This window comes from Schistosoma haematobium, chromosome ZW (genome assembly GCF_000699445.3).
Source record: "Schistosoma haematobium chromosome ZW, whole genome shotgun sequence".
NCBI lineage: Eukaryota > Metazoa > Platyhelminthes > Trematoda > Strigeidida > Schistosomatidae > Schistosoma > Schistosoma haematobium.
Window position 1 is genome coordinate 24,228,915 of NC_067195.1, and position 13,486 is coordinate 24,242,400.

Genomic DNA, 13,486 nt, shown 5'->3' on the forward strand with positions numbered 1-13,486 from the left:
AGAAATTGGTAAAGAGTAGAATGATTGTTTCATTTAATTCACAGTTATTATAATGACATATACCAGGACATTAAATATTGCTTATCGATGAACACATACAAATTAGCTTTAGCGAAGACAACAAAAATTTCGTTACTGCATAACTGAACTTTTTCTTATGCTATCGTACGTGAAGCGCACACGGCCTAGTGAATTTCTAACCGAAATAATACGAAACGCACTAGATGAAACTGTTAAACTAGTTCACTGATAACTAACGCTAAACACAGTGATGGCCGAGCTGTCATTGAAAATAAAGAAAACGTATGTGGAATGCGAGTGATGGAAATTTATTGATACAATTTACAACAAATAGAAAAAAACGAGTTTAAATCAAATTATGCGCGGCCTTAAAAAGGGTCTTTACTCGGTCTATTCACATTTCCGTTTGTCATGAACAGTCACCTCATAGAAAGAAAGAAAAAAGATTTTCCATCAGTAAATTAAATATGAACATAACACTTTTTGTGTGACATGAAGTTGGTTTTGTAGGTCCCGTCAAAACCAATAACATCAAGAAAACGCATGTCAAATTAATCGGACCAGTATTTGCGAAGAAGTACGAAATACAATCTTCTTCATCAATCACATACTCACAAAACCCACCAAGTGGCATGATGTGCGGTTTCAATTTGGTGTACTCAACTACCATTCACAATATAAATAGGAACACTGCTTACCTGGAAGGCTAGCCTGCGAGAACAATTTGTGGCGCATGTTAAAAACATCTTGCGAATTCAGGCGCTTTCCACACGACTGGTAAACGAATTATACAATACTGAATGCTGCTGTCTCCAAAATCATTAGAGGTCGCACTGTCTCACATTCCGCGTCACTTAACCAGTGCATTTAAAAATTGCTGTCGTACTCCAGGGAATTGCACCCATGATTATGATGCACAGTCCCATAAACAAGTGTCCGTTGACCTTCAATAAACTTAAGGTAGATGAAGGCCGGACATTGAATGTTCGATGCAGATTTTCATGAAAAACATAATAGCACTATTTAACTTACCTCCATCTAATCGACTGTGCGGATCCGCTAGGTATTCTATGGCCATTTCTCCAACATACAAATTTAATATACGGCTTCTGATTCTTATAGAAATGAGAATAATAAAATGCATAATGACAGACGTCGCCCTTTCATAGGCTGTGATGGTACTCTTTAACGCTTCAACTGATTGGAATGCTACCAGATACAACGTATTGAAGAACACATTATCCGTGCCTGTAACAACATACGAAATGATAGAGGTTGCACATTGTACGTTGTTAACGTTCATAATTTGGAGAAAATGTGATCTATCGAGAAGTATTTACCTTTCTTTATCCATTTTTACGAATAAATAACGAATTATTACCAATTTAAAACTGATCATTTAATTAGACGAAACAGAATGAAAAAATTTTCAAAATGGTGTCAAGTCTGTTTTGCATTCTCTGTTTTTATTCACTACCCTTCGACTCTTTTGCGTATTGCTTTATACTACTTATTAATATTCAGTAAATAGTTATATCCCAAGCAATTTTTACGCTTATGTTGTAACGCAAGTTTGTCGTTTAATATTCTGAAATATTTACATATAATTATAACATTTATTGTATTTATCATTATAATTATTTTATTTCAATCATTGTAGCAGTTATTCACAGTTTTTCGTATTCGTCTAACCATTGTTTAAACTCAACGGTTTCCATATTGTTTGGTCCTGGTTCTGTTTTTGCTTGTTGATAAACTGTTACCAATTTCAGACACAGCTAACAGTTGTCTTTTGCACTATCGTATGTTGTAATTATTCTTTATGTTACTATTGCAGGCACCATTTCAGACAAAAAGATACAGTGAAAAAGGTTTGTGACTAAATTTTGCGTATTATTCAATAAAGAACCGTTGTTTTAGACAAATCGTTGTTTTGTGAACTTCGATTTTGCTCGTATCTCAATTAGGTGATTTAGACGCTTCGATAGACTCAACAAATGGGATGAAAAAACTTCATTAAAACAAGACACAAAGACCACAGTGCATTGAATGATACTCTAAGTAATGGGTTCAAAGTAAAGCAACTATATTTTAGGAAGCGTACAACACATAACAAGTTTGTGAATCATAGAAAACTTGCAAGTAGGAGAATACAAATATACAATGGCTAAAGTATTCTATACTTATACAGCAAAACTATAAACAGTAACTTCAGATGGGACCGTTTTGAAAGTTCAGTTTTGCCTAACATTTATCATAATGTAGCAGAAGATTTTGAATAAATAATTTTAAACATATTACGAAGCTTAAACCTAGCTTCTTTACGTTTCATTCATAGTGTAGATAATAGTAGAGGATTTATGTTCACTAAAACAAAGGCGGGGCTGAAAACTATATTTTTTAAATACTGATGATATGTTATCTTTAGTATTGATCATACAGTCTCCCAGCAAATATATGAACTATTAATTTTATGGATTTCTGATGTAGAACAATTCCGGTCATAAATGTTGAAGTTTATCACAACGAGGACGTTGACACAAAAGATGTTATTGATCTACACGGTGTATTCAAGTCGGTCTAAAAAAGAGGTTATACAGAATTAACATGTGATAGTGGGAAAAAAATCGATAAAGAGAAAAAAAAATTGATGGAAATATGATAACGGCAATATTGAATTATCAGAAGAGATTCAAGGTCATAATACTACCTGATGATAAAATATATAGAGAGTGGTAAACGTTTCTATTGAGTATGTTCTCACTAGCAATTTTTCCCTAACAGTTCCGATAAGATGATTCTAATGCCATTTTGTGATAGATCATATAATCCGTTACACATATATACAGCTTCTGATAAACGATGGTTTTTTATACAACATTCTATTTGATAAATATTATTTTAAACAAATTTAACACTGTCTTAGAGGATAAGAATGATAATTTTCAAAACCTGTTTGAGAAATTCTACTTACAGATAAGTTTATTTCACTCTTTAATATTGATTGTAAAGATTATATTCGTAGTATACAAATAATCCCAACGTTACATCAAGTGATCTTCTTTGGGCCTCTTCAAGGTAATGATCAAAATTACTTAATATTACTTTCAATATTTTAAGTAGTATGAATTATAACTCATCATGGTGGTAATTACCGAAAACTCGGACATGGCCAAATAAGACAGTACTACTTTATAAGTATCCTTTAAGGCGAAAACCCAAATTCAACATGTAAGGGGAAGATAATGATAAGGTGAAAAGCAGGTTGAGCTCATATGCAGAACTAGCTTGATGTGAAACCCCTAAAATTCCCAAGTAAAGAGGACAAACGTTCCACGGTTGGTCGAGGCATGATTTTTGTACAGCTGATTGACCAAAAGCCTTTAGCTAGAAGGTACCCAGAAAAACTGGAGTGACCACCATTCATGTTGAACAGTTACGAAACTATTTACTTTTGTGGATTATTCATCTCTTCTTCACGAATTATCTGTGTTTATTAAACATTTTATCGCTAGGTTACAATGTTCAGTATATAATAAATAAATCCCTTTGTACTATTTAAACTTATGTTAATTTAATGTCGGTTATTTATCTACTCTGAAGAAGTCGCGTACGTTAAGTGACGTAACGTCGAAATACAATTTTTCTCCTTATTTCGATATAATAAAAATGTATTTATTGATAACTCTCTACCCAATTCTCAGTTTATTTGAAACTATCAAATGTTCAATAAAATTGCCTGTTTGAATTCATCGACATATGAATTTGGAAGCATTTTCGAATCACCCACAGTACATTAAATCAGATAGTTTGAATATTCAAGTCTGATTAGAAAATTGTTACCAAATAATCACAAATTTGTTAAGTGATGAAAAACAAATGGGATAAATGAAATAGAAAATATCCACCCTGTCTTTTGTTGAGAATGTCCTATGTATTTCCTACACACAGGTTTAAACATGTGAGTAAGATCATAAAAAAGGTTTCACTACCATTTAGACTCCATGGATTAGGAATCGGAGTTAAGATTTATAAGTAGTCAAGAAATAAATCCTGAAAAATCATTGATTACATGTCAAATATTAGTTCGTTATTATTATAGTCCATAATGATGTCCAGAACTGCCTTGTTTTTCAGAGGCTCATCAAATGATTTCATTTCGCGACGTAAACTACTTTCTAGTTGAATTATTCCTAACAAAATATCTAGCTAAACAGTTGAATACTATTAATTTTCTGCATATAAAAGCATTTTGATCTTTACAGCAACAATAATTTCAAAATACTATTTGCGTTTCGGACAAAAGACCTCATGAATAACGGTGCCCTGATCAAACAAGTCGCTTGAGTTGATAATCAAGCGGAAAAATGGATGTATTGTGTTGAACCTTTATTTGATCGTCACCTCATTACATAATTACCTACTCCTGTTACTCCTCGTGAAGGAGCATCAGTTTACTCTGGCAAACGACTAATATCCTATTTGAGTTGTCATTATTTTTATTTCAGGTTATAAATGACGGAGAGCGTTCAACGATAATTATGGGTTTAAAACATTGCTCAATATTCGATGGTGATTTAACTTATTTGATTTTCTATATGATAGGGCGTCGTAGATAATGCTATTTTGAGTTTCGAATGATATATATATATATATCAAACTAAATTGTGATATTCAACGCCCAATATGATCACCAGATAGAATAGTTTTGAATTTCGTTCATAAAAGGGAGTTTTTTTATTTATTATTTAGTGATTTGATGAACATTTATTTTGTATTCTGATCATGCACTGTTAGGAGAAAGTCATTTTTTAGCTTAATTTAGTAATAAGTATATCCGAAATTGTTGTAGTTTACATTTTACTTTAGAAGCGAGAGATTTCACTTCTCCAAAGGATGTTATATTGCAGTGTTGTTTCATTTGTTGATTTAGAAGAGTTATATTGTGGATAGATACACTCACTAATTTCTTATTCCAATTATCTATTGAATTGTTGAAGTGTTTGTTAATTCAAGATATTGCTAAACAGTCTACGTATGATTATAATGCCTTTATGAGGTACTGTACAGATAGAAGTAGTAATTTATAATGTGAAACTGAACAGAACACAAAGATTTCCTGTTAACTGAATGACTAGTATTCTTGAACTAACTAGCTTAATTTGTTCCAAAGAATTAATATCATTTCTGTTTTAAACTAGTCATGTAGTGAACGAATCCTCAGAGGGGGACAACCAATTTATTACTTGACACAAATTTACGGAGTTCCTTTGCATGATGAGAAAACAATACATTCAATACTTTATTTGCAAATCCCTCCTCACTTGTCTCAAACTTCATTGTTCCTTCATTTCTATTACAATTACTGTCTATCGCCGTTCTCTTCGACTCGATCTTCCCAACCTTCTGCTGCGAGGCATTCCACTTCTGATTGGTGTTATATGCTACTTATGTCTGTAGACATAAATAGCATACACGACAGTCTCGCTGGCTGTAAGTGTGTCTAATAACTTTATCTAAACGAATAGTAAAGAAACAACTTATACAACTAACTTCAACTTTCATCGCTGTTATATTTCACGTCGGTTGGCCTATGTTAGGTGTAACCATTCGACAAGAATTTCGAAGAAAACTACCTAACATATCGTATCGTCAAGTTCGATTGAAGATGTAACAATTTATCAAAACAAATGGATATTTGTTAAACTATTATTTGTTATTTAAAATTATTACTGTTAAATATTAATTAAGTAATATTTATATCTATCCGTGAACTATAGTTACATATGGCTATATATTGCTAAGAAATGGATTTTAGTGATTTTAAACCGTTTCAATGTTCTTTAAGAAAGCTTTGACTTAAAATTTAACGTCGCAAGTGTTGTTGTACAACGTTGTTATTGAGATATGAAACACCATATTTCCAGATGATGTATAAAAATCGTGGTAATCGATTACATTAGTGGTAACTTTGATTGAATCAATCTTTTGATAACACTACAAGAATAAGGCTATATTTTAAAAATAATTATTCTGACAATGATAGGCTATAAACCTTTTTGAAGTGTTATTAATATTTCATGAAGATATTAAAAATGAATGTGATTCGCATAATTGAACAGTGTAAAGGAAAAAGATTGGAAGCTTCTGAGAAAACATTTGAAAGTTCACTCGTACTCTATAATAGATAATGTTGTTTAATAAGCTTCATGCTCTTTTCAGTTATACGATTTTGACTTATTTGAAGTTAAAGCAAATATCTGACTGACACTATCACCATTGGATGCTGGATCAGTGGTCCAGTAGGTTGGGCGTTCGCGAGCGAGGCCGAGGGCCCTGGGTTCGAATCCTGCGAGCGGGATAGTGGATACGCACTGCTGAGGAGTCCCACAATAGGACGAAACGGCCGTCCAGTGCTTCCAGGTTTCCAAAGGTGGTCTAACATCAATCGGTTCATGATCTCAATCAAAGAAACTTAATAATCTCCACAACTCCTATACTACTAATGAACCACTATTTGTTTCTTTTGCTCTTTTTTGTAATGTGGATAATAAACATTTTGCAAAACTGCTATACATACATTAGAATTATTTTTTCTTCTACTTGTGTCCTATTTAGACCAATGTTCGTGGTTTCAGTATCTTCTTTTTTTTAAAATGTTTTTCATTTTCACGAAATTATATGAGTAGGCTGTATCAAATTGATCTATTTCATTCTGTTTTCGTTATCCCCCCCAAAATATATCCTAATTAATAGGAGTTCGTTATCTTCATAAAAATTTGGAACCAGTCCACATTATTCCAAATAATCAGAGCTCTTTGCATCAGGTTACTGAATTAACATAAATTAGTTTCAGAAGGCGTTTTGTGGATATTATGGTAATTTTAATAGTTGAGATCATGAGTCAATTGAAGCTAGACCACCATGGAAAATCTGGAAGCACTGGACGGCCGTTTCGTTCTATCGTGAGACTCCTCAGCAGCAAGCATCCACGATCCCACACCGTGAGACTCGGATAAGCACTTGTTGCAGCATTGTTTGGGGGTATTTAGATTCTGTAAGTAAAATGTGACGTTTATGCTTACTTTTTTTACGTGACAAAATAAGCATTGAACGAAGCTATTTTGACATAACTAATAACTACTTTTTGTTTGGAAAAAATATCGACTGTGTTAAAAGATTTACTAAAATGATTTCATATCATTGTTCCAACATGCAAGTTATAACATTAGAACATTTATTCTGATGATAGTTCGAGTATTATTGAGATTTGTCAAAATGTTCCACACGTTTTTAGAATGATATTCAGAAGTTGAATTTCTGTCTTACTAATATACTGAAAACAATATCGCTTTTAGTATTAGAAAAGGGTTGAGGGAAAATGGTGCCATTCCATTTCTAAAGACGGTGTATTTAAAACTGTTAATTATGTGTATCAAAATAATTATGACAAAATAAAGATGTTTGAAACTTCTTCCCTTATTTGAATAAAACGTTAACAGAAAGAAATGTGTTGTAAACATTATCTCCGAAATTATAAATTATATACAAAATCGGTCAAATGTTAAAATTAGTGTTGTATTGAGGCATATTTATTAGTTATCGAATATTAACCTAAGTGGTAATATCTCAAGTCAACCGTTTAGAAACACAGATTCATGTATTTATAGGTTATTAAATAATTACGAAATGTTAGATTACATATATGTGAGGAATTGGATTTCCCTTTTAGGATCATGAAGGGTTAGACAATTTAAAGTTAGTCTTTGATGCTAAACATTTAAGATCTTTTAAAGACCTTCGACGGTTTTTAATTATGCTGGACTTGTCAGTCTGCTTTTTAAAAACTAAACTGTTTCCGTATTCATTTTATAGTTCGACTAGTTACCATTTTTGGTGAAACAATTAGTTTCATTAAATATTTTCGATATTGAGTGGTCATGAAGTATTTTCCAGTCCTTAAGATGAACAGTAGACATTAAGCCTCTATTCATCAATCGAATGAGATTTATCTTAATCAGTCAACTATTTTAAGACCAGGAAATATCCCACTGTATGTATCCGAAATTCACACGATCCATCACAATAAGAGAAAACAACAATATAAATGAACTTTAAAATGGATAGTTTGTTCACTTGTCAAAATAATTTTTTTTGCATTTCAATCAAACCAGTTATAAATAGCTGATATTAGATTTTTTTCAATATAATTAACTAATGGCAATAGAGAGGCTAATTATTCATGAGTAACATTTATCCAAAAAAAATGAAGACTACAAGTACCGGTGACCTGATACAAATTTGACACGCAAAAGTGATATTGAATATGGTGGATTTTCAAAACAAAAATGAATGATTTAACCATAATTTGTAATCAAATGTATTATGATCTGAACTACAAAATATATCATGTCTCACTTTATCCAGTAAAAATCTGTAGAATATAAATGATAATTCCATGTTCTGATTGCAGTAATGTTGAATAGCTCATTTTTCGGTATAATTTACTGTTAGTGCCTTTAAATATACAGGTCTACCAAGCATTTTAACGGAAACAAGTGAACTTTAAAGTAAACATAAATAGGAAGGGTAACTGAACACTCTTTAATGTAATATGGCCAATATAAGTTGTTGCTGTGCCTAGTTCTCAAAACAAACGGTCAATTTAATGTCATCATTATGTTGGTAGATCTAAAGCAAATTTAAACTTATCTTCGTGGATTGATTGAAATTAGACATTAACGCAGTTGAATGCCGACACAGCGATTTAAAGGTTAAGTGTTAACATGGTAGATCGAAGGTCCTGGATTCGCTTCTCGCGTGTGGGATCGTGGATGCGCACTGCTAGAGTCCCATACTACAACGAAACAGCCGTCGGCTGCTTCCTGGTATTTAATGGTGGTCTAAATTATATCAATTCACGATCTCAATGAAATCCAAACTTGCCCCGTTAGAGCCTGTCCACTTTGTGTTTCGATTTATTGAAACTCTAATTATAGTATCAACAATTCTTACTTCACGGTCCTACTAAACTTACGAAATGGGTTTTAGAAATACATTCTGTAGTATGTATGATGATTTCTATGTTGACTACCTTTTAATATTGTTACCCTTCAACATAAAAAGGTCATTTACCAGAAATCTCCGAGTAACTAGTTCTTGAACTCATGTTTCTGGTTGTTACCAGGTTGTATTCATGATATTAATGTCTATCTCTGTCATTTGCCTTGGGGATTGCTTTGTAATGCAATGTTTTGGTTTTCTGTGCAAGCTGTAGAATGCCCTCACATAACCAAGGAAGTTGATTCATAGTGATGAGTTCCATGCAGCGGATTATTCGATAATGATCAGCAGCATTACAATTTGGTCGGGTCATGACCGGTCCTTACGAAAGCTAGCTTATTGATCTCGAAGTTAGACATCAATTACATTTCACTTAGTTCGGGAGAACCCTACTAAAATATGTTTCGTACTAGAACTAATGTGTTCTCTCTGTATTTTCAACATTTAATAAGATCTCTACTGAGTATTTTGATGGAATATCCCTCTTCCTAGTCTTTTGATGCTTGTTCTTCATTCAAAACTCTTCTTAAGTGAGAATGGAGCATCTTTAAATTTGGTTCTATATACGAATTCGGTGCTTCAGGTAATATGCTGTCCGGTCTTGATTCCTGGTGAGCTCAGGTCGACTGGTCTATTGTAGGGCTCTTCAATGTGCTATACGCACCTGTACCTTCGTTCCTGTTCCTTATTGCATTTTTATGTTCATTACTGACTGGTGGCTCTGCCACTAAGTTTCATGGTATCCCAATTGGTTGTACCATATAGTTTTCTATTTCCTTCTCTTGTAGCTTTTCCTGGTGTGATTACCAGGTCTTCTACATGTTACCTCTTGTCATCTCTAATACTCTTCTCCACTTGTTTGTTTACTCTTGTAGTCTTATTCTGTGCCTTGAGTTTCCTTGCTTGGTTATTTTTCAAACCAAGATATTATTAAGTAGGTTACAACGAACTCAAGCGAATTTGTGAATGACTCTGTTGAGCTGCTAATATATTCGGCCAATCAGGTTACAGCAAGTGTGAAGGAGAGATTCATGATGCTATGACTAGTGTTCAGGCTTAGTACTTAGGATTAAGATATGGATTTATTATTAGGATTAGAATACACAATTCAGGTTACAGAGTGAAAACTAAGATCAACTGTTTAGGATTTGTTGTTGAGTATTTATGAATTAGCGGTGGGTTTTACGTTTTTCTAACCCTGAATTTTTCATCATTTTTCTTTATATTTACAGAGAATATATGAACTTTATGTCATTACTGAACTTCTGTATATTACTAACGGAATACTTTGGATTGAAATACGAAAAAAACCCTCTGCAAGAACTTATCCATATGACTCCAAAACAGTCTGCCTTGGGGACTTTACTAAGGAAATAGAGAAACTTTCTACGAAATCCACATTGGCTGAACTTTATTAGGGGAAACTGTTTTAGTTGGGTACACAAAGTAACGCTTAAAAACAACTGTTATTGCGGGTATAATAATCTGAAGGACACATAAGCCCGTCGATCATTCGTGTATATTGTTGATCCAGGTAACGCCTATTTTTAAATAAATAGTAGAATTGTATCAGCTGAACGACCTGGGACTTTCTGAAAAATATCTTTTAGTCAGATTTCGATCGCAGAATCAAAATACTTACTATATGTTAAATAAATCATCCACTTACCCAGTCTTTTGTATTTCTTTCTACATATACAACATTCATGCATTTCAAAAATTTTCCCGACACAACCAAAACCACAAGTCTCTCGCAACAATTTCTTCGGACAAATACCCTTGCAATATTCGTATAATATAATGACAGACTTTTCTGAAATAGTAACTTGACCTACAACTGTTCTAGCTTAAGTTTCTAACTTCGAATGCATAACTAAAAACATTATTCATCTCAGTGGTGAATAAGTAAAAGCTGACCAGATCCCGGATTCTCAGAGAGAAAGAAATGAAGATCGTAGGATCGAACATGTGAATTTACACAACAATGTTGATTTCAACATTTGAAAAATTCCCATATTGTGATTTAGGACAGCATATATCAGCTAACAATATTGTTTTCGGTTATATCCTCATCAAGATTTCTAATTGTTGATTTATTTCCCATTATGTAACACTGATTCAAGCTTTTATTATTCCTATCACAACTAGTACACTTGTCATCACACTACCAATTTTTACTTTTCACTTATTATGCTTATTTATGTAATCTATGCACTGTTATCACTGATTCATAAACTATCTTGATTGGTTTAATAATTTCGAATATGCATATAAATATTACTGTACATTAGAGTAAAGCATGATGAGGATCCAATCGAAAACAATATTGGTCGCCTATATATACCGTTCTAAAACAAGCTGATTGCCGTAAAATTACTCACAAAATGTTGGAATTTCAATTTTATTTAAGTCTTACAACTATTTATAGCGTAAAAATGCCTTAATTACACAACATAACCCCTATGCTGGAGACTCGTGACTTAAATATTGTAACTTACAATCGTCTGGAATATCCTAATAGTTGAATATTAAAAGGTTTGCATGATTTGAAATGCTTGTACATATCTACATCCCAATAATCGCAACTTATGAAAATAAAGACTTTATTCATAGACTGTATCCTTACAGGATATATATATCCCACCTAAATATTACATCCAGGTTTCACTAAATATTATACTTCATACACGTTGCATTAAATAATTAATTCCCATCGTACTGAACAAGAACACCAATGGGGACAATCGAATGTATTCGACTCAAAATTACAGGACTTGTTAATAAAATCTAACAATCATAAAGTAAATGCATAATTTGCAAAATGTTCACCAATTGTCTCAAAATGACCCAGGCTTCATTGTTCTTGCACTTTCATACAAATTGCATCCTGTTTCCATTCTTTACTGTTCGATCCTCTTGTCTCTCTGCTTCCAGACCTTCTGTCTACGACTAACATCATATACTACTTATGTCAATATAAGTAGAACACATCACACCATCAGCCCAATTATATATTGATGTATACAGATGATAGTCTTGTGCTTAATAATTTAGTAATTCTAGAATATACCAAGGTAATTTCACTTCATGTATAGGTTAATGCATTCGTGTATATCATTCGTCCATTGATTGTTAATGAATAAAACACCAAGTCACGTATCATAAATACACCCCAAATGAAGTTCAATTCATAAAATATGTACAGTGATTAAAATGAAGTATTAAAGGTTTTTGTTTTATTTTGATTGATTATAATTTTTCTTCACCTTTATGTGGTCTAAACAATAAATAACTCATGGGCGAACATTTCATTGACCGATAAAATAAGTCAGTCAGCCAAACAAAAAATATATTTCACAATAAAAAACGTAAAAATATTCTTTTCATGAGTTTAAAAAAATGACGTTTAAGTGATCTTTTGTTTAAGTTACCTCAAATTGATGAAAAAAATAATCCGGATCGGTGTGTAGAACTTGATATAGAATGTATTCACCTGTTACCACTATGTAAGAATTGACTAAAATTTCATTTCACAATATTGTTACCGGTTCTGAATGAAATGTATAGTAACCCTAATATGCTATATGATACAGAGTGTTTTTCGATAGCCTATATAATACCTATGAATTTTTTTTGGATGGAATCACTGAATTTTATGACACTGACTTATCAAATACAATGTTTCTGGAAGGGTTAAAATCTTTTAATACTAATTTAGTCGAAATACTATACCAAGTTATATATTTTCTACGTGTATCACATCGTTTCTTATAAGCTAATTTAATTTCAAGTTATTCTTTTATAGACTTTATCTTGATTACGATGTGTGAGACGATAATGTTTCTCACATAAGATATATTTATACTCGGCTTAACAACAAAATGAATCTAACTTGGGATTACCCAAATTGATGACATCATTAAAAATGTCTTCAACAACTTTGTATTTTATACCATCAGGCACTTTTGATTTTATTGCCGTTTAGGACAATATAAACACCATTGATTTTTATTCAGACTCAATTTCTTGTGTTTTTTAGATATTAAATTGTGGTTATGTAGTTGAAACTCTGAGATGGCTTCCTGTTGTGAAATTTGACTGTTTTCTAGTAACTTATGGTCTGTAATTGTCATCGTTGACGGAAGTAGAAAACACCTAATCTTAATCGGCGAATCATGAAGTTACGCTGTTGATTAGTGTTATACATAAGGAGTGCTTTTGTATGGGCACAAGAAAACTAAATATTCGTGTGGTGAAACGTTTTAGTAGGCTCATATCAGTAAATCATCAGGAAACGACTTCAAGTTTCGAATGTATCAGTGTAACACTGAGTGGTACGAGTTGAAATTCACTACACCACTGAATTCTCAACGATATTTACTACATAATCCATGGCTCACGA